Below are 22,907 nucleotides of genomic sequence, written 5' to 3'. Positions count from 1 at the left end.
CTGATTTGAGAAAATCCCTCCCCAAGACTCCAGCCCTCAGACACCAAGCCACTCCCGGGCCTCCTGGTCCTCCCAGCTGAGGACCCCAACCTGTAGGGCAGAGACAGGTCACTCCCACCACACCCTTTCCAAACTCCTGGCCACAGACCCAGGAGCAGAATGAACAGGTCATCCTGTGCCCGCACCAGTAGGGACCAGGACACTTGGCATTCTCTGCAGCCCTGCCTGGCCTCCTCCTGCTCATGAGGCTGAGTGCCTCTGAAAGAGTCTGGCTGCCAGGCCCGGCCTTTCCCTCTACATGCTATTTCTAAGAGCACAATAGACTTTGTTTTGTGAAAATCAGTAAACAGAAACCTCAATGAAACAGAGTCAGGAGGCCAGCAGTGGTAGTCTCATGTCCTGACAGTAGGGACAGCCAGACAAGAAAGGGACAGACTCTTCTCCCCACTTCCCCAGAGTTCAGCCAATGAGGCAGTGTCCCAACCCAGCAATGCGAAGCCACTAGAGGAACCCTGGATTCCTCCAGTGGACTCTCTCAACTCCAGCTCGCCCAACCTCCCCTTCTCCTTTTAAAATGAGTTCTCCTCTCCTGGCCAGCCAGGGACTTGCCCGGGCTCCATGTGGTTGCAGACCTGAAATTGCAATTCTTTGCTGATCCAGAATAAACCCAGTTTTGCTGGCAAGATAACTGGCAGTCTATCTGTGTTAGAGCAAGTGTTTCTAAGATAACTATAGAACTCCCAAGGAAATCAAGAGAGTATTTGACAATCTGACAATTTTGATGCCTACAAATATCAATTTCATCAATTCAATCTATGAATTACTGTGTCATTCAAAATGGGAAATGCTAAGAGAATGGATGAAGAAGGTACACAGCACGACCTTCAGTTATGTGATGCTCAATGCTGCACAAATGTAACTCTGCACACACTAGTGAGTCTGAAGAAAGTGTGACCTGGTTCCAAGTGGCATCTCTCAGCAGCAGTCAAGGTGTGCAGTCATACACTTCCAGAATAACCCACCACACATTCCTGAAGAGGAAAGAGACTCTTCCTGCTCATCAACACCTATAGGAAATACATACTGGAGCCATGTTAACAGCACATGAAGGACTCTTGACACTACCTGTGAGCATCTAAGTTAAAACACTGGGCCACAAAGACCCTGGGGCTTCCCAGATGGCTCCTAGGTGGTGAGGAATTTGCTTGCCAATGCCAGAGATATGGGTTCGATCCCTGAGTTGGGAGGACCCCCTGGAGGAGGAAATGGCAACCCACTCCAGTATTCTTGCTTGGGAAATCCCATGAACAGAGGAGCCTTGTGGGCTCTAGTCCAGGGGATCACAAAGAGTCAGACACGACTGAGGGACTAAACAACAACATGCCCCACCGCCATCACAATGTCTGGTACACAGGAGGTGCACAATAAGTTTGTGTAGTGAATGGTTGCTCCATTTAACACAGGAATTATCTGTTTCATGAAAGTTTGCTGTAATTCACCCCAGTGCCTCTTTAAAAAAAACTTTTGTATTTAAATTTTATTTATGCACTGGCTGGCTCTTTGTTGCTATGCATGCACTTTGGTTGTGGTGAGCAGGGGCTACTTTCCAGTTATGGTGGGCAGGCTTCTTCTTGTGGAGCACAGGGTCTAGGGTGCAGACTTAGTAGCTATGGCGCATGGGCTCAGTGGTTTTGCCACATGTGGGACCTTCCCAGACCAGGGACGATCCTGAGTCCCCTGCATTGGCAAGCAGATTCTTAACCACTGGACCACCAAAGAGTCCAAAAAGATAAATCTTGACTTCCTTCTCCATCTCATCTAAAGTTACTGGTCTGTGCAAGTTTTCTACCTCCAAGGCCAATTCTGGTCATTTATGCCTTCTTCATAAACGACTCACATCAGATACTTGGTCTTTTTATCATCTGCTCTGGAGAAGGAAATGGCACCCCACTCCAGTACTCTTGCTTGGAAAATCCCTACCAGGAACCTGGTAGGCTACAGTCCATGGGGTCGCAAAAGAGTTGGACACAACTGAGCAACTTCACTTCAAATTTACCACCATCAAATTGTACATGCATGTTATTATTTGTAAAATTTTCATATCCATAGCCACATCCCTTTTAAAATACTGTGTTCTCATTTCCTCATAATCAGATTCGCAAAAAGCAAAAATAGATTTGCCTTAACTTTATTTTCCTGGTTTCTTGAGTTGAAAGCTGAATTTATTTCTTTTTCTTGTTCTCTAATAAATGGGTGAGTCTACACACTTTGTTCCTCCTGAGAGCTGGTTTCGCTTCATCCCGTGGATAGTGTTCGGCAGTCTTCTTTCATTCACAGAATGAACGCTGAGCTCTTCAACCAGCATTATAAAGAACGGGGCCCTAGCGTTTTCCGGTGGATATTTTAGCTGTCTTTTCACTCTTAGGTTCTGTCCAGGTTGCACTGTGGTCTGAGAATCTGGTCTATAGAATTGACTTTTCGAAACGGGATTTTTCTTTGTGGCCTAATATGTGGCTGGTTTTTGTTCAATGTTCTGTGTAATTGAGAATCTATACTTTAGGTTTGTTGGGCACAAATTTCTGCACATCCATCAGTTCTAGCGTTTGAATCCTTTCTATCAGCGGTTCTCTACTGGGGGTGATTCTGGCCCCCAAGAGACGTTTGGCAACTTCAATTAACATTCTGCTTATCACAGTGGGTAGCGGCTGGGGACGCTGCTCACCCTACCACAGTGCATGGGACAGCGCCCACAAAGGTGCCAGTGGCACTGAGTTAAGAAGCCCTCCACACCTTCTCTTCTCTCTGGTCTAACCTGCTTTGTGGCTTGCTCAATGGCACCCCACTCCAGTACTCTTGCCTGGAAAATCCCATGGATGGAGGAGCCTGGTAGGCTGCAGTCCATGGGGTCGCTAAGAGTCGGACATGACTGAGGGACTTCACTTTCACTTTTTCACTTTCATGCATTGGAGAAGGAAATGGCAACCCACTCCAGTGTTCTTGCCTGGAGAATCCCAGGGGCAGGAGAGCCTGGTGGGTTGACGTCTATGGGGTCACACAGAGTCGGACACGACTGAAGCGACTTAGCAGCAGCAGAGGGCCCCTCTGTCAACTTCTCCCACTTGGATCAACCTTCCAATTTTTCTACATTTTGATACATTGTTGATACATTGCTACATTACTGATACATTAGCTTATGATAGAAAGAACTGCTCTTCTCATGCTTTTGCCCTGAGTTCAGTTGACACTGGTATTGCTAAACCTTTCTTTCTGTAGGGCTGACAACAGTTTTCTATCCCTTGTTTCCCACCTTCTTGTTTTAGCTTTAGATAAAACAAGGTCGCTTGTTTAGGTCGCTCACATACCGCATCAGCTAGATTTCATTTTTCTACTAAATCTGGAGTTTTTATCACTTGGGAGAGCTAACCCTTTTACATTATTTGGTGTCTCTGGGCTTGTTCATGCCATCTTACATTGTTTGGTTTTTAACACACCAAGCAAACCTCATTCTCCTCTTTTTTCTGAATTCCTTTTTATTGAGATGACGAAACTCTTCTTTGCTCCACTCTCCCCTCAGGTACCTGGGAGTCACATATTCTACCTTCAGTCTCCTACTGGTTACCTCACACCACCTCAACACTAACACCTACATCCCAATCTGCTTCTAGAACAAGCCTTGCTCCATCGACAAAACGTCAACCTGCATTATCATTTCACACTTGAATCTGTGCTCCTTAGCAGCAGGGACTCAGCGCTGGCAGTGAGCACACAGCAATCTGCGAAGGCAAATGTGTCTAGGACCATTTCAGGATATTTTTTTAAACCTTTAAAATGAACTTCAGGGCATTTAAAGGTTACACTTATAATCTGGGGTTTATCTGACTATAATGCTAGTAAAGTAATGCTCAAAATTCTCCAAGCCAGGCTTCAGCAATACGTGAACCGTGAACTTCCAAATGTTCAAGCTGGTTTTAGAAAAGGCAGAGGAACCACAGATCAACTTGCCAACATCTGCTGAATCATGGAAAAAGCAAGAGAGTTCCAGAAAAACATCTATTTCTGCTTTATTGACTATGCCAAAGCCTTTGACTGTGTGGATCACAATAAACTGTGGAAAATTCTGAAAGAGATGGGAATACCAGACCACCTGATCTGCCTCTTGAGAAACCTATATGCAGGTCAGGAAGTAACAGTTAGAACTGGACATGGAACAACAGACTGGTTCCAAATAGGAAAAGGAGTACGTCAAGGCTGTATATTGTTACCCTGCTTATTTAACTTATATGCAGAGTACATCATGAGAAACACTGGGCTGGAAGAAGCACAAGCTGGAATCAAGATTGCCGGGAGAAATATAAATAACCTCAGATATGCAGATGACACAACCCTTATGGCAGAAAGCGAAGAGGAACTAAAAAGCCTCTTGATCAAAGTGAAAGGGGAGAGTGAAAAAGTTGGCTTAAAGCTCAACATTCAGAAAACGAAGATCATGGCATCTGGTCCCATCACTTCATGGGAAATAGATGGGGAAACAGTGTCAGACTTTATTTTTTTGGGCTCCAAAATCACTGCAGATGGTGACTGCAGCCATGAAATTAAAAGACGCTTACTCCTTGGAAGAAAAGTTATGACCAACCTAGATAGCATATTGAAAAGCAGAGACAGTACTTTGCCAATAAAGGTCTGTGTAGTCAAAGCTATGGTTTTTCCAGTGGTCATGTATGGATGTGAGAGTTGGACTGTGAAGAAAGCTGAGCACCAAAGAATTGATGCTTTTGAACTGTGGTGTTGGAGAAGACTCTTGAGAGTCCCTTGGACTGCAAGGAGATCCACCCAGTCCATTCTGAAGGAGATCAGCCCTGGGATTTCTTTGGAAGGAATGATGCTAAAGCTGAAACTCCAGTACTTTGGCCACCTCATGCAGAGTTGACTCATTGGAAAAGACTCTGATGCTGGGAGGGATTGGGGGCAGGAGGAGAAGGGGATGACAGAGGATGAGATGGCTGGATGGCATCACTGACTCGATGGACGTGAGTCTGAGTGAACTCCGGGAGTTGGTGATGGACAGGGAGGCCTGGCGTGCTGCGATTCATGGGGTCACAAAGAGTCAGACACAACTGAGCGACTGAACTGAACTGAATGCTTCATTCTCATGAATGACATGTATGTAACCTGTCTAATATCATTTATACCCATGCACACGTATATTTGATATTCAATTTGTTCAGCAACACAGAGCTAACAACATTGCCTCCTTCTAATGGGGGACCAAGTCAAACTTAGCAAAGCATCTTACAGTAAGTAGTTTTGAACAGTGGGTTATTCTGACTTGTCTAGACAAGAATTCAGATTATTTTAATGACATTCTAGCTAAAAGGAGAAAATATTTAAATGTTTTGTCTGCACTATAATCATCACCTTCAATATTATTTATTTTATGAGAAAATGACATTAGAAAAGCATTCCTTTAAGTTTTGATGGCAGAAATACTGGGAATATTCCATAATATGTATTTCACTCCATGTATCAAATTCAACAGTTGATTTCTCCACTTGGAATTCACGTAGAAAATCTTTAAAACAAAAAAAAACAGGAAAAATAACATACATAAAGATGGAGAGATTTTTAAAGTTTAAAATAGTTACAGGTTATAGTCTTGGGATATACCGGAAAGTGAAAGTGTTAGTCGCTTAGCTGTGTCTGACTCTTTGCAACCCCATGGACTGTAGCCCGGCAGGCTCCTCTGTACACAGAATTCTCCAAGCAAGAATACTGGAGTGGGTAGCCATTCTCTTCTCCAGGGATGTCCCCAACCCAGGGATCCAACCTGGGTCCTTCTTTACCAGATTCTTTACCATCTGAGCCACCAAGAAAGTCCCAGGATATACTGGACTAACATTAAAATTGAAACTGAGTAATAGGGACTTCCCAGGTGGTCCAGTGGTTAAGAATCCGCCTTGCAATGCAGGGGATGCAGGTCCAATCACTGGTCAGGGAACTAATACCCACATGCCCTGGAGCAACTTAAGCCCTGTTCCTCAACTAGAGAGTCCGTGCAACAAAGATCCCCCATGCTACAACTAAGACCCAATGCAACCAAATAAATAAGCTTAAAAAAAAATGAGAAATAAACATCTAAATAAACAATAGGTAAAGTAAGTATGTCCTCAGGCAAGTTAACTAAACATTAAGTCCCCCGCCAGGGGACCTTCCTGGTGGTCCAGTGATTAAGACTTCGAACTTTCACTGCAGGGGCATGGGGTTTGATCTCTGGTCTGGGAACTAAGATCCCACGTGCCACGCAGCATGGCCAAAAAATAAAAAAATAAACATTATCAAGTCAAAAGGGTCCATAAGAAAGCAAATCTCAGAAAAGTACTCAAAAAGAGTTGAGAATTATTCCATCTCCTGTTTTCATTCCTTTCACATAAGAATCACCCAAAGAGATATGAAGATCAAGGGAAAAAAAAAAAAAGATTCTAGAAAGAAAAAAAGAGGCCATGAATGAGGCTCCGGTCCTTTCCCTAGCCTGGGTTCCAGGCACTCAGGAGCTTAGCTGGCCTGCTCTCCAGCCAGGAGCTCCGGAGCTGGCAATGTAGAGGCCTCTGGCATCTAGGGTCTCAGAACAGGGGGTTCTGGGCAAGGCAGGGGCACGCATGAGAGAGAATTCGACACTCTACACTGACTCCATTGGAGAGCATGGATTTTTGGTGCTCAGATGACAGAAAAAAATCAAAGAGCAAGGAGGCATTGGGAACTACCCACTGGAACAGAAGTTTCTAGATTTAGGCTTCCAGCATTTATTCCCATGGATCCCTTTAGAATCTAAGAGTTAAGAGCTATTTACATAGGCTGTGTTGATACCCATCACACTACATACTGGTCATCACAACTGGACATGGAACAACAGACTGGTTCCAAATAGGAAAAGGAGTATGTCAAGGCTGTATATTATCACCCTGCTTATTTAACTTATATGCAAAGTACATCATGAAAAATACTGGACTGGAAGAAACACAAGCTGGAATCAAGATTGCTGGGAGAAATATCAATAACCTCAGATATGCAGATAACACCACCCTTATGGTAGAAAGTGAAGAGGAACTAAAAAGCCTCTTGATCAAAGTGAAAGGGGAGAGTGAAAAAGTTGGCTTAAAGCTCAACATTCAGAAAATGAAGATCATGGCATCCGGTCCCATCACTTCATGGGAAATAGATGGGGAAACAGTGGAAACAGTGTCAGACTTTATTTTGGGGGCTCTAAAATCACTGCAGATGGTGACTGCAGCCATGAAATTAAAAGACACTTACTCCTTGGAAGAAAAGTTATGACCAACCTAGATAGCATATTGAAAAGCACAGACAGTACTTTACCAACAAAGTTCTGTATAATCAAGGCTATGGTTTTTCCAGTGGTCATGTATGGATGTGAGAGTTGGACTGTGAAGAAGGCTGAGCACCAAAGAATTGATGCTTTTGAACTGTGGTGTTGGAGAAGACTCTTGAGAGTCCCTTGGACTGCAAGGAGATCCACCCAGTCCATTCTGAAGGAGATCAGCCCTGGGATTTCTTTGGAAGGAATGATGCTAAAGCTGAAACTCCAGTACTTTGGCCACCTCATGCGAAGAGTTGACTCATTGGAAAAGACTCTGATGCTGGGAGGGATTGGGGGCAGGAGGAGAAGGGGACGACAGAGGATGAGATGGCTGGATGGCATCACTGACTCGATGGACGTGAGTCTGAGTGAACTCCGGGAGTTGGTGATGGACAGGGAGGCCTGGCATGCTGCGATTCATGGGGTCGCAAAGAGTCGGACACAACTGAGCAACTGAACTGAACTGAGAGAAAATACCCTACCCTTCCCCTTTTATTAGTCATATTTCCCCAGCAGTTACACTGTTTGATCCAGCTAGATCCAGACCTACTGGTTTCAGGGGAGCTGCTGAGTCGGCCAGCACTCCTCCTGAAGAGGGCCCTCTGGTCACCGTGTGCGGCTTTGCGGCCACACACAGCATGTACCACGTCTTCTTTTCCTCTGCAGTATACCAAGGATGGTTCCAGGACTGCACAAAAAGGGCCACAAACCCCAGCTACAACGTGCTCTAACTCAGCCTCAGTGACGCAGTCTCTTGCATTTTTCATTTAATCCACACACATGCTGAGGTGTCCGGCAGCTCCCTCCCTTCCTGGTTGCCAGGCCCACCCAACAGAGGCTCAGGTCTCCCAGCAGGGAGGGTCCTCAAGCCACTCTCGGAAATTGCTCTATGAGCAGGATCAATTCCATCCACACAGAAATGCAGGAAATTATGGGGTAATTTCAGTTTTAGTGGCTGTGAGAACTGGTAATGAAGCCAGAAGACGATGGAAAGACAGTACAAACTACACCTTTAGACTGGGGGTGGGGGGATGCGGAATTGATGATCCTCCTCTAAACCAAACTGGTGCATTAATAAAGCTGAGACAGCTGTTAAGGACCCCAAGAAAACTGTCAAAATTCTATATTCAAAACAAGAGACCTTTTCCAATGCCCTTGGAGGATAGCAGCTGTAGGTCACTACAGCGCCATCAGTCTTCATTCCTGTATGGGAAGGGCTGTGACTGTGGCCAGAGAACCAGCCACCTGCCCCCCTCCCACCCCGCCGGGCGCCCCCTCCTCCCTCGCCTTCCATCTGCCTTCAGGTCCCTCTCTGTGAGATGGTCAGTCAAGAACTCATTCTGAGGAGAAATGTTTGTCAAGAGATCACTTTATTTTTCAAGCAAGGTTTTGAGAGGCACCACTTGAAGTTTAACATAATATTCGAATAAAATCACAGGTGTTAAATCCTGTCAAAACAAAATCTAGCCCCCAAAAGCCAACCACATATGTTCAAGAGAGACACAGCAAAATTCCAACAACAAAGGTGTTTAATGGTTTCAGAATCCATTTCAGTAAATTCTGAGCTGGAAGGCCTATCACAGGTGGTAGAATTTAAACTCAAATCACAGCTTTGTTTTTAAAACCATGACTACCACTCTCATCATTAAAAACTGACATTTAAAACTTTCATGATATACTTGCTATTAATGGTCAATGAGTATGTTTTAGGTTCAATAGGAACCCCAACCCTTCAAGGCAAGGGTTATATCATGGTACCATCTTTCTCCCAAGGGCACCATCTGAGCTCAGCGACAGAACACTGTGGACCTGGGCCTGGCAGCCTCGTCCCTGCCCTGATCCGGCTGGCGTTCAGCCTGGCAGGCCAGAGGATGATCAAATAAACACAGGAAACAACAAGACCCACGTGCTTGAAAGGCTCCATCTACACCAGCAGGGACAGCCACACACACGAAACCAGAATCACAGAACTGTATTAAGACCATAGATAAATGCTGAAAATGTGAAACACGTCAATTATGTAAAACATGAAACTACACATAACACTGACTAAAAATACAACTTAAAATAGCTGCACTGATGAATATGTAAAAACTTACACCTATCCCATTAAACTTGGGTTCCACACAAGGTGGTTTGGAAAATGCTGTTCCAGGGCATTACTTCTCAACCAGGGGGAATTTTTGTCCCCCAGCAAATGCTTGGCACTATCTGAAGACATTTTTGGTTGTTACACTTGTTGGTGGGGGTCCCGCTGGCATCTGCTAAAATCCTACAATGCACAAGACAAGAAGTACCCAGCCCCAAAAGTCAACAGGGGCCCAGCTTTGAACCCCTGCCCCAGAGGATCACAGGGGTGTTTCATTTATACAGCAATAAACTGTTATCTTGTTTTTAAAAAGATACTTCGTATAAACACATAACTGAATTTATAATAACACAAAATTAAATTCCTGATTTTTTAAAGCAAAAAAAAATTAAAAACCTTGATAAAATGTCTCAGCTATAGTATAGCATATACTGAGGGCTTGCCAAGCTCTCATAAAGGTACTTTCTGCAAATCCAACGAGACTGTTGAGGAAACTGCAATCACAGTTCCTACCACCTACAGTCCCTTCCAAGTGACCCATCCCACTGCAGTGGCTGTGAGCTGGCAAAAGCCCACCCCTCCTTGGGGAGAGCTTGGGGACCAGGTGGGCACCTGGGGGACATGGTGGAGGCCGAGACAATCGTCACCCTGTCTCTGGGGTGGGCAGGGTGTGTGAGGAGAACAGAAGAGGATAAAGCAGGCAGAGTTGAGGAGCAGAGTGTGCAGGAGCAGCAGACGGTCGAGATCAACAAGGGAAGAGCAAGCCGGGAAGGTCAAGGCCGGGGTGGCAGCCAGATCCCGCCAGGCCCCAAGCTGCAACTCCATCCACCCCCAGGCCCAGCACTACCTGGGTCACTGGACTCCACTAGGTTCCTTTCTCCCTTATTCCTGCGTGACCTGCCGGTGAAGTCAGCCTGCGGCCTGCCACCCCAGGGCCTGAGTAAGGCAGCCGGGCGTTAAAGATGCAAACACCAGAGGCATTTCCCACCACATGCCCTGCGACCTCTCCCCAACAAGGCTGGAGGCTGCGCCAAATGACAGACACCTGTGGGGTGGCAGGGTCACCCTGAGTAGAATAATCCCCAGACAGGAGTGCATGACCCCACACTGGGCAGACCACCCTGAGGGGAAGGGAGGGCTGGGGGGCTGCTGGCTGGACCTGTCCTGATGAGTGCATCCTAACACTGAAGAGAAGGCTCAAGACAATGGGAACTGAAAACGTTCACCAATGCACAGGCCCTCAGTCCCAAAACCTGACTGATCAGCGCTTTTCAAGATTCTAGAAGAGCTGGAGGACTTTCCCCCAAGGAAGCTGAGATGGAATGAAGCAGCCACTCTGTCCCTTCCGCAGGTCCCCAGAAGTGACCTCAGAGCCACAGAGCTTCCACATCCAGAGTCTGAAACCACCTCGTCACACAAAGAGTTGGCTGGGCCAGCATCCGGCACAGTCTGCAAACCTCCCAGAAACAGTGAGGAGACCAGTGAGGCTGACACACCAAGACGAGGACAGTTGCCAGCCAAGGGCACCCAGCAGCAGGGTACTCTGACCATTCGCTGGCCAGGTGTGCAATAGAGCCAGAGGGGCCTTATTTGACAGTCTCTACAGCCAGGTCTTTCCAACCAAATGCCCCTGCCTCCCAGTCCCTGAATGTTGACTCCAACAATTTCTCAACTGAACCCTTTCAACACTATACTCCACCTTCCTAAACAACTTGTACAAGACAGAACTGTAACCCATCCCACATGTGAGTCATCACTACTGGTGTCAGACAGTTACTCCAATGACTCACCCTGCTGTGACCCCAGACAGTTCAGCTCTGGTTCCCTGAGTTGTGCTGTTTCTACTTCCTCATCGCCCTTGCCCTCAGCGCCCTTGCCCTCAGCACAAGCACTATGAGGAAGAAAAAGGGGGGTACATACATATTCCTAGTAAAGGATGCACTGGGAGCAAATTGACTGCTAGTGCAGAGGCTCTTAGTCTCTGTGAACCTGAATGAGAAAAAAATCACATCTTTATAACGTCTGGCTGAAATTTAGCACTCATTCAATTCCACAGGTAGTCACAAAATCCTGGAATTTGCACAGCACCTGTGACTTCTTCACCAACAGAAACCACAGATATTTTCACAAAACATTAGCACTGTACAAAAATCCCAAACTGACGCTTATACTCATCAATACTCAAAAAGAATTAGATTTGGTGTTCCATCTGTTACTACGTGAGCTAATAAAAAGCAGGTCAGGAAATTCATCACAAGTTTAGTTCAATATTTTTGATAACTGTATTTCAGTATAATAGGTTCTCTTCCTGATCCTATTTTGTTTTTTTAAAAACGTTTGTGCCAGGAGGAGGAGGAGACCAGAGATCTGGGGAGGGCAGGAAAGGCCCCCTGGGGCGCATGATGAGCGACTGAACTGAACTGAGAGGTTTCAAAGTGTTCTTCTGAACAGTTTCAATTAGTTGCAACAAAAGTGGAAGAGTTACGCTAGAATGTTACTATTTGCCCAGTACCTTTCATTGATCCTAAGTGGTACTTTCCTAAAGTTACCACACTGAAACAGACATGTAAATATCTGTGCCCTAGAGGACAGCGTTAACACCCAGTATCGCTAGTGTCCGCACTTAGATTGTTAGCACGGGATGTTCACCTTTCCAGTCTTAACCTCATACGATATTTCACCAACTCTAATCCCCACTTGTAAATCTCTGAAGTAGGAAGGGTCCTTCGGAAAGCCCTATGTCCTACAACTCTATTCCACAACCGTGCTGAACGAAACGCACGACTCTGTCCACGCTGGGAAAGTGAAGGAAAAAACCGATGAAAGGCAAATTGGAGTCAGTGGGCCACCTTCCAAATCCACGTACACCTAGATTTGAGAGCATCACCAGCAACTGTACTGGCAGAATTTTCACATTTCACTTCGATTTTTCCACACAGTATTCAGAAAACACTGCATAAAACATTATGCAAGTACATAAGCCCTTTCTTAATATGTCAGGAGAAATCATCCAAGTATATCCAACGAAAGCTGAGGGTTTCATTTAGCATAAAGCGGGAAGTATCCCTACCAGTAGCTTCTACTGAAAACTAAGTCTTAGGATCAAAATTGTTAATCACAACCTCCTTACAAACGGCAAATCTACCTAAATCTGGATGGTGCAGGTCTGCGATCAAAGTTACCGACTGCACATTCGCGTCAGTACAGGTACTCCCCTCCCCCTCCCCAGCATCCGCCTTCCGCCCTCACCCCGGGACTCCGACCCGGGCAGCACGCACTAAGACGGATTCAGGAGTCATGCATCACAAAGGAAAGCCTAACGGGCCCAGCCTCTGAACCACTAAGGACGCCGCGTCCCAGCAGCCTCTGCGCTGAAATAAAGCAGACTCCTCTTTCCCTGCCTCTCCTGAGGTGACTCACGACCTCTCCCTCAAGGAATGTGGGAGCCAGCGGGCGGCCGGGCCGGGCCCCACACCGCCGTCCTCTAGTTCTAGTCGGCTGTTTACCACCCGCGACGCCTGTGTCACTCGTTCCAGACACCGCGCACCCCGGGCTCCCTAACAACCCGGGACCCGCCGGCCACCGCCCGGCCTCTGGGACCCCGGAAGCCCGAGGAGCGCGACGCCCCCGCCTCACGGCCGCCGAGCACCCCCGCCGCCGCCACGCGAACGTCCGCCCCGCGCGCCCCCGCGCGGCCCCGCCCCCGCGCCCCGGACGCCGGCCCCGCCCCGCCCCGCCCCGCGCGAACCCTCAGCCCGGCCCCGCCCCCGCCGCGCGCCCCGCGCCCCCCGCCCCGCCCGCGCAGGGGCGCGCGCCGCGCTCCGAGAGGGACGGTTAGGAGCGCGCGCTTCGCCGCGGGCCCCGCGCGGCAGCGGCGGCGGAGCCTTCCAGAAATTTCCGCGTCCCTAAGCCCACACCGAAAAACAAGCAGGGCGCGCCCCCGCGCCGGCCCGGCCCTCAGCGCCCCTCCCCGCGGCCGCTGCTCCCCTCCCCCACCCGCGCCCCCTCCCCGCCCCCTGCCCCGGGCGGCAGGTCCGGCGCGGCCCTCCCGGGCGGCGGCGGCCCGCGGAGACCCGGCTGGCGGCGGCGGGGCGGCGGCCGCGGCGCCGGCGGGCCGGCGTGATTGATAGGGACGGGGCGGCGGAGCGGCGGCGGCGGCGGAGCGGTTGAGTGACAGCTTACCTGGGTGCCAATCTTCATCACACTGACAAGCGGCTGCAGCAATCGGGACCCGCAGTGCCGCGCCCGCGTCCAACCGTCACGCCGACGCTGGGCCACGCGACACAGTCTCGCTCAATGGGAGGAGGGCGACGCCGACGCGCGCCGCATCAATATTCACAGTGAGGGCGGGGCCTGAGGGTCCCGGGCCCCGCCCCGTCCTTGCGCTGCGGCGGCTGGAGGCGGGGCCTGGGCGCCGGGGGCGGAGAGTGAGCCGGGGGCGGGCGGCGGCCGGCCCCGCCCCCGCCTAGCAGTCGGGACCCGCCCCCAGACGCTGCGCCGCGGCGCGAAGAGCGTCCCGCCCCGCAGGCCGCGAGCCCCGCCTCACTAGTATGCAGCTGAGGGCGTGGCCTACTACCGTCACGCCCCCTCCGCTCTTTCCTCAGAGACCGGGGGAAGTGTGTGGAGCGGGCTTGGGTGGGCGAAACCACCCGCGACGGTCAGGCGGGGAGGGCGGGCTGTACCATCCGCGGGAGGAGTCCTGAATGCGCGCCCGGGAGATGCAGGGCAGGCCAGCCCCGGGCTGTCCTCGGAGGCCGGGCCGTGCGGGCGTCTGGCGCCCAGGCCCCTACTCTGCGCGGCGCCCCCTTGGTGTGCAGGTCCGAGGCAGTCCCCTGATTTCTTCCCGGAGGTTGCACACGTGCGCCCCGAGAGCGGCGGCAGTGGCCAGCCACCAGCCTGACCCCCGGCGCTCTCAGCCGCGGTCTGGGCTCCAGCCACCGCTGCAGGCTCGCCTCTGGTACCGCGCTCTGCCGTCAGGCACCTGTCCCCCGGTGGCCCACGCAGGCCCCATCTGCCAGTGAAGTGGCACCCCTTAGGAAGACGCGGAAAGTATGGTGTATCTCAAGGTGGACTTTCAGACACGGTGCTGCAGCAGGCCCGCGGGTCCCAGCAAGGCCTTTCCTACCGCAGAGGCATGGGGCCCGAACGGCTGTCCATTTCTACAGAAACGTTCCTCGGTGGGATCTCTGTCTGGAGAAGGGCTCGCGCACTGCCCCGGGACCCAGGACTGGAACTCGTGGAGGATGCCTGGTGATTCAGGAGGGAGTCAGTCAGGAGCCACCAGGAAGGACCTCCCTGCTAAGTCTTCAGGACTCCACCACTCTTCGTGGTCCTGCAGAAATGCTCCGTTTTCCAGAGAGAAGGCTGTGATAGCAGCACCTGGGCTAGGGTGCAGTGAGCCACTGACCAGTGGAGAGTTGGAGGGAAGGGACCCCCACAATTCAGTGGTGCAGACCAGCTACCTGTGTTTGCAGGGCCCAGTGCAAAGTCGGAATGAACGGTCCCTTGTTCAAGAGTCGCTAAGAATTTTAAGGCAGGGACAGGAGGTTATACCCGGCTGGGGCCCCAACTGATGGCACTGCTCACAGGCACCATGAAGCAGCCCTGGCCTGGCTGGCCTCACCCTCTCCCCACCTGGGACTGAAGCTTTCACCTGGTTCCCATCAAGTGTGTGAGGCGGCAGAGGTCTCTGTCCAGGAGAACCCGGGAGTGTGCTGTCCCCTGATGACCTGAAACAAGTCCCAAGGCAGTTGAGACCCAGGCCCTGCACCCCTGTCTGGCCTCTGCGCCTGGCCTCCTCTACCCGGGCCCCCCATGATCTGCCTGCCCTTCCTTTCCTTCTCTTCACGGGGCCAGCTCCAGAGGAGAAAGGGCTGGAAGCATCGTCAGTGACACTGGCCCAGAGGCTCACACATCTGGGAGCCCTCTTTAGGAAAAGTAAATGAAAATGAGGTAGAAGTGGGGCCTTTGCTTTCCTCTGCCTCCACCCATGGCCTCCCCCCAGTGGTGGCACGAGGGTGGTTTATGAACAATAAAGAAAGGTTTGTGTACAACGGGTGCGTCTGCCTACTTTCTTCCCAATTTCTTTGTTAAAGACTTGCTGCTATTTCCCCAAGGACCACATTTAGGTGTATGAAGTAAAAAGCCACGTATAATTGTTCATAGAACTACCTGGATGACAGCAGGTGCTGTGAAGCCAGGAGGGGAGGAGGGAAGGTGGGAGCAGGCAGGCAAGTGAAGGAGCTTTGCAAGACCAGTGGGGAAGGGTAGAAAGAACTCTGCTGAGGTGCCAGTGGGACAGACAGAGCCCCGCTCCGTGCAGCCCTATCTCAAGCTGGAGAAGGTGGGGAAGAATGTAGAGGAAAGGTGAGCCTTGAACCTTGCCTGGCAGAGTGTGTGAGACAGTGCGCAAAGCCTGTGGCAGCCAGGATGGGGTGCAAGATGCTGTACTCGCAGGGGAGATTGCAAGGTGAAAGCTGGAGGAGGTGCGGGGAGGCAGGATTGAGGCCATCTTTAGAGGATGGCTGGGATCTGGGGTTTTGGTAAGAAAAATGAGTGAGAAAAAAAACCTACAAATAGGGGTGAATCTCTCGGCTTGTCAAGGCAGCCAGCATGGCAGAGAATAAGCCACTTCGGTTTGCACAGGTGAACAGGAGGTCACCAGCAATGAGTCAGACCACATTACTGCTATGCTCAACCCCTGCAAGAGTTCCCCATCTCATTTAGAGCAAAAGCAAAGTCCATGCAGTGCCTGTGAGGTCTCTACCATCCCTCTCCCCTCCACACCTCTGACCTCAGCTCCTGCCACCCTTCCCCTCACCTGCTCTGTTCCAGCCAGCCTCCTAGCTACTCCTAGCTCACTCCAAGTGTGATTCAGCCTCAGGGCCTTTGCACTGCTGATTTCCTGTGCTTAAAGTCCTCTTCTCAAAGGTATCTCCATGGCTCTCTCTTACTCCATGAAGTCTTTCTCAACTTCACTTTCTCAAAAGAGGTTTAAAATTGTAAACTCCCAACCCATTCCCTACCCTGCTTCCTCCTCCTATGGTACTTCTGTAGATGCATGTAGCTTGCAATGTAGCTGTATAACCACGTAACTTATTTACATGTAACATATGATACAACTGTATAACCATGTAGCTTACTTACATGTAATGTACAATGCAACCACTTAACCATGTAACTTTTACTGTGTCTATCCTCCAATACCCCTGCCCCCTGTACACACACATAAATAATAGAATCTAAACTCCAGAAGACCAAGAATTTTACTCTGTTTTGTTCACTGATGTATGCCAAGCACCCATGCTAGTACCTGGCAAATAATTGTTGAATGCACGAACCAGGGCTTCTAACACATGGTGTATTGGCTATCTATTGCTTTGTAACAAATTATCCCAAACTCAGTGTCTGAAAACAACATACATTATCTCACAGTCTCTGTGGGTTGGAAATCTGAGCATAACTTGGCTGGGTTCTCTGCCTCAGGGTGGGTCATGAGGGGCCTCCAGGGCTGTGGTCTCACTTGATGGCTTGACTGGGGAAGGATCCATTTCCAACCTCACATGTTTGTGGGCAGATGGACTGAGGGCCTCAGGTCCTTGCTGGTTCTTGGCTGGAGGCCTGTTCAGTTTCTTTGCCACATGGACCTCTCCAGAGAGGAGATGGAGAGAAAAACCAGCAGCTTGCTTCATCAAAGCCAGCAAGGAACAGAGTCAGCGTGGAAGACAGAAGTTGCAGTGTTGTATAAAGTAATCCCAGAAGCATCTTCCAAGCACCCTTGTCTATTCTGTTGGTTAGAAGCATGTCTCAGGTCCTGCCCAAATACAAGGGGAGGGGGAACCAGGAAGACACAAACAGCAGGGAGAGAGAAACCCCCAGGACCATCTTAGAGCCTGCCCACATGACATTTGTTTTTCTGTGTAAAAGAGACACTGGTGTCTCTTTTACAAGAGACCTGGGCTTGCAGTCTACAGTCCTGAGTGTGGACAAGTGGCTTTGCCACTTGTCACGTGAATGTGGATGAGATCCAGTTCCCTACTTTCTATGGGGATGGTCGTGAATCTCTCAGGGATTTCTGCAGAGGAGGCAGTGAGCTGTGTAGGAAGGCCTCCAGCATATATGCGGATGTCCATGGTTCTTCAGGCTTGAGCCCCCGTTTTCTCCAGAAGACAGTTCAACAATGAAGTCCCTAAAAGATGAGGGCAGGAGACACTGCCCTCACCTGTGACACAGCCTCCTTGAGGACCCCAGCCCAATGCAGCAGGAAAATGGCAGCCATGGCAGTGTTAAAGCATGATGTTGGCCCAAGACAGAATCATGACTCTCAGGCAGACATGCAATCAATGGGTGGCAAACAGCTTCCTGAGCTCATTGATTGATTGAGGGAACAGTAAGATGTCACAGCCTGTTCAAAGGAAAATGCGAAGAACAAACACTTCAATAGGCTGGAATATTGGCATGAACTCACAATTTGTGCAAAACTGGCTTTGAGGGGAAGGATTTGAGAGCCATGGGGTGAGGGTTGTCCCTTCATCCCATAGTCGGCAACGGAGGGACATCTGCATCGTCACCCATTCCTGACAACTTAGACTATAGAGTAGCTCAAAGACAATGAAAAACTAGAATCAGAAAACCCAGAAGGTTGAGCTCTAAAGAGAGCAGTTTCCCACTGTAGATGCCCAGCAAATGTTTCGCTTGTTCCAGGTCTCCTTATACTAGTAATACCCTAGTGTATTACTTTCCTGGGGCCGCTGTAACAAAGTGCCACAGACTGCGTGTGAGTGCCTGTGCTTAAATAATTTCATATATGTTTGTATTTACTGGCTGTGCGGGGTCTCTGTTGCTGCTTGGGCTTTTCTCTAGTTGGGGTGAGCAGGGACTACTCTCTGGTTGTGGTACACGGGCTTCTCATTGGGGTGGCTTCTTTCGTTGCTGAGCACGGGCACATGGGCTTCAGTAGTTGCAACACATGGGCTTAGTTGCCCCACAGCACATGGAATCTTCCCAGACCAGATGGAGCCAGTGTTTCCTGCGTTGGCAGGTGGTTTCTTTACCACCCAGCCACCAGGGAAGCTCCAGACTGCATGCTTAAACAACAGAGTTATTCTCTCAAGTCTGGAGGCCAGGGGTCCAAGATCAAGGTGTGGACAGAGCTGGTTCCTTCTGAGGCTGGAAGGGAAAACGTGTCCTAGACTCTCCCTGAGTTTCTGCTGGTTTACTGGCCACCTTCAGTGTTCCTTGGCTTGTAGAAGTATCACCCAGATTTCTGCCTTTGTGGTGTTTTCACTGTGCACCTCTATAGGCCCAGTCTTCCCCTTTTGTAATGATCCGGCTTACTTGGGTAACTCTCTGTCAATAACTTAAAATCTGATCATCAGGAAAATGCTTACTGAGGAAGCATTCTGGGGGTGGGGGTGGGGTTGGGGGAGCCGTGGGAACACCGTGGTGGACCTTGTCTCCCAGGCTTGCATGCTGGCCAGGCATGCTCCCCTGAGATGAAGCTGAGACTATGAAACATGAGTCAAAATATTTTTGGTTGTTGTTCAGTCACTAAATCATTGCCAACTCTGTGTGACCCCATACGCTGCAGCACACCAGGCTTCCCTGTCCTTCACTATGTCATGGAGTTTGCTCAAATTAGTGTACATTGAATCAGTGATGCTACCTAACCTTTTCATCCTCTGCCACCCTCTTCTCCTTTTGCCTTCAATCTTTCCCAGCATCAGGGTCTTTTCCAATGTGTCAGCTCTTTGCGTCAGGTGGCCAAAGTATTGGAGCTTCAGCATCAATCCTTCCAATGAATATTCAGGGTTGATTTCCTTTAGGACTGACTGGTTTGATCTCCTTGCTGCCTAAGAGACTCTCAAGAGTCTTCTCTAGTACCATGATTCAAAAGTATCAGTTCAGTGCTCAGCTTTCTTTATAAGCCAACTCTCACATCTGTACATGACTACTGGAGAAAACATAGCTTTGACTATATGAACTTTTATCAACAAAGCAATATCTCTCCTTTTTAATATGCTATCTAGGTTTGTCATAGCTTTCCTTCCAAGGAGCAAGTGTCTTTTAATTTCATGGCTGCAGTCACTGTCCATAGTGATTTTGAAGCCTAAGAAAATAAAATCTGTCATATATATATATATATATATATATACACACACACACACACACATATATATATCAGCTGCTACTACAAAAAGCCGACTTTCTCCCAGTTTTATCCTGACCTTTTATTAACCAAGTTTTTACATTAAGTCTTCTTTATATAAATAAGTTCCCTGATACAAACTCATGTTTTTAGGCTGTGAAACCAATTTTCTTCTTACATTTTCAGGCACCCAGAGTCTTAACTGTAATGCTGGATCTTCACCTAGATTTTTGCTATGTAAACTATATTGTTCAGTTAAAAAAGAAAGAAAGAAAGAAAGAAAACACGAGGACGGCAGTAGCGGTTCCCAGCTTTTCCCTGTGTGCACAGCCTTTGACAACTTTGCCAGTGAAAGAGCTTTGTCCCGGCCATGCCCCAGAACAGCTGTGCCCGTGGCACAAAGCTTTGCCTGCGGCTCCTATTTCACAGCAATCATGTCTCCCTGGTCTCGTCGCGGTCACACCACGACGACTGCCCACCTCTCAGACCGACCACAAGTTTTGGAAACTGGCTGCTCCCGATGAAAGCTGGCTGGTGACCTTTACAGCAGGACCCCATCAGACCTCCTTGGGCCACTCGGCTGCCAGTGACACAGTGACCTGGCCGCTTGTTGGCAACCAGCAACTTTCCAAACCCAGCTGCTGCCTCAGCTTCCTTTGCGATCGGGCCAGTTTCTAAATTAGGTTCACAGTCAAGAGGCATGGTCTGTGATGTCATGCATGTGAAAATCTGTTTCTCCTTGAAGTACAAAAGTAATACCAACAAAAGCTTTTGCAGGGCTGAGCTCACTTTGTTCTAGTCTTGGCCACCAGTGTCGGGGGTCCAGGGAAGTGGATGGACAAAACCCACCTCTGCCCAAAGCATCCAGCCAGGCTGTGCACCCATTTCCTGGTCTGAGAAATGGAACCAATAAGCAAAATTCAACCTCTTTTTGTTGTTTGCTATAAAGAGTGACCCAATTTAAACATTACTCAAAGGTCCCTGGCTTATTCACTGAGCTCAGTATCTTCAGCATTCCTCCATGTTGTAGATCGTAACAGGAGTTCCTTCTTTTTTTAAGGTGGACTAGTATTTCATAGTCAGAATAGAGCACATCTTGTTTATCCACTCACCTGTCAATGACACTTGGACTGTGTCCACCCTGTGGCTACTGTGAATAGTGCTGGTGTGAACACAGTGTACAGATACTTGTTTCACAAGTGGAATTGCTGGATCATATAGTAATTTTGTTTTTAATTGCTTGAGGTATCGCCGTACCATTTTCTACAGTGGCCATGTAATTTGACATTCCCATTAACAAGGCCCAACGACTGCAATTTCTCTACATCTTTGCCAAAAGTTATTATTTTCTGGTTTTTGATAGTGGCCATTCTCATCGGTGTGAGGTGCTAGCAATGATTTTTAAGACTCCTTTGCTTTCAAATTTCTTTTGCTGTCTTTCCCTCCCCTCCTACCTTCTGAAATACAGTGGCATGCTTCATATTTCTGCAAATCTTTTTAACGTCTAGCTTAACAGAAGATAGCTGGATTCTCGTGTCTGCTTCTGTGTTCAGTCTGTTGTAATGTGATGTTTCAGTTGATGTCTGTGAAGATAGTCTGGCCTTGCGGAGATGAGTAGCAAGATAATGGAGGAGGGTTTACATGGATTCTCCACCTGGGATGAGGACGTGTCTTTCAGGTTCATTGCCACGTGGACTCCAGCACCACAGCAATGAACCTTTCTTAGTGTTAGACCAAACCCCACCGGTCTCTCTGGCTGGTTGGATGGATCTGTTTCTCACACATGATTTTGTAACATGGCCATTTAGTCATTTGGAAAATATTAATTCCCTGAGTTATGCACTTATTCCAAATGTTGACCCATTTCAGTGCGTCTGTGCTCACTCACTCAGTCGTGTCTGACTCTTTGCAGCCCCATGGACTGTAGCCTACCAGGCTTCTCTGTCCATGGAATTTTCCAGGCAAGAATACTGGAGTGGGTTGCCATTTCAGCCTGCAGGGGATCTTCCCTACCCAGGGATCAAACCTGCATCTCTTGCTGCTCCTGCATTAGCAGGCAGATTCTTTACCACTAAGCCACCTGGGACTCTCGACCCATTTCACTAGACAATATAAAAATCAGAGTTGTAGGGAATGTAAATTGATGCAGACACTATGGGTAACAGAAAAGAGATTCCTCAAAAAATAAAAATAGAACTACCATGCTGCTGCTGCTGCTGAGTCACTTCAGTCGTGTCCGACTCTGTGCGACCCCATAGACGGCAGCCCAACAGGCTCCCCCATCCCTGGGATTCTCCAGGCAAGAACACTGGAGTGGGTTGCCATTTCCATCTCCAATGAAAGTGAAAAGTGAAAGTGAAGTCCCCCAGTCGTGTCCGACCCTCAGCGACCCCATGGACTGCAGCCCACCAGGCCCCTCCATCCATGGGATTTTCCAGGCAAGGGTGCTGGAGTGGGGTGCCACTGCCTTCTCTGTAGAACTACCATATGATCCAGCTATTCCATTTCTGGGTAGTTATCCAAACACTATAAAAACACTAATTCAAAAGATATATGCATTCGGTGTTCACAGCAGCATTATTTACAACAGCCAAGACATGTAAACAACCCAGGTGTCCCTCAGCAGATGAGTGGATAAACAAGGTGATTTATATAAGGGACGTTCGTAGTGACACTGTCCTTCCTTTATGGTGAGAGTGTGGCAATGAGCTGCCCAGGGACAAACAAGCGGGGGCTGCTGCCAGGTCTTCACCCGGGGCCCAGAAAAATGCAAGGAACGTCTTAGTATTATCAGATAAGTACTTTTATGTATCATTTATTTTTCAATTGAAGTATACAATGTTGCGTTAGTTGCAAGTGTACAGCAAAGTGATTCAGTTATAAATATATATATGTACATATGTTTTTTTTTTTTCAGATTTTTTCCCTTATAGGTTACTTACAATTCCCTGTGCTATACAGTGGGTCCTTGTCGTTTACCTCTTTTATGTATAGTAGTGTGTATCTGTTAATCCCAGACTGCTAATTTTTAAAAGGAGTGTTGACCATGCTGATCCCTGAATGGGTCTGGACACCCTGAATGGGTCTGGACACCCTCGCTTTGAGAAAAGCTGGTTAGGCGTGTGTGTCCCACGGGAGAATGCTGTTCTTGGAATGGTTTCTAGTTAGTTACCTGCCAGATCTCTCCAATATTGTCCTCTCCTTTCCATCTTTTCCCTGCTTATTGTCCTGTAGCTGGAAGCCAGCACAGTGCGAGGTCCCAAGCGGGTGTTCAGTGGTCCGTGTGACCCTTCCCCTTT

The 22,907-nt window shown here is 48.8% G+C and overlaps 1 protein-coding gene across 1 annotated transcript in view; it reads right to left on the bottom strand.

The window, feature by feature from the left end:
• Window positions 1-13,810, bottom strand: part of PKNOX1 (PBX/knotted 1 homeobox 1) — a 44,452-nt gene extending 30,642 nt beyond the window's left edge. The window contains 1 exon segment of the mRNA XM_070376715.1: window positions 13,644-13,810. The gene's annotated coding sequence lies outside the window, so the exon portion shown is untranslated.
• Between the last annotated feature and the right edge of the window lie 9,097 nt (window positions 13,811-22,907).

Source organism: Bos mutus, chromosome 1 (assembly GCF_027580195.1).
Source record: "Bos mutus isolate GX-2022 chromosome 1, NWIPB_WYAK_1.1, whole genome shotgun sequence".
Classification (NCBI taxonomy): Eukaryota; Metazoa; Chordata; class Mammalia; order Artiodactyla; family Bovidae; genus Bos; species Bos mutus.
This window is presented reverse-complemented; position numbering and strand designations above follow the sequence as displayed.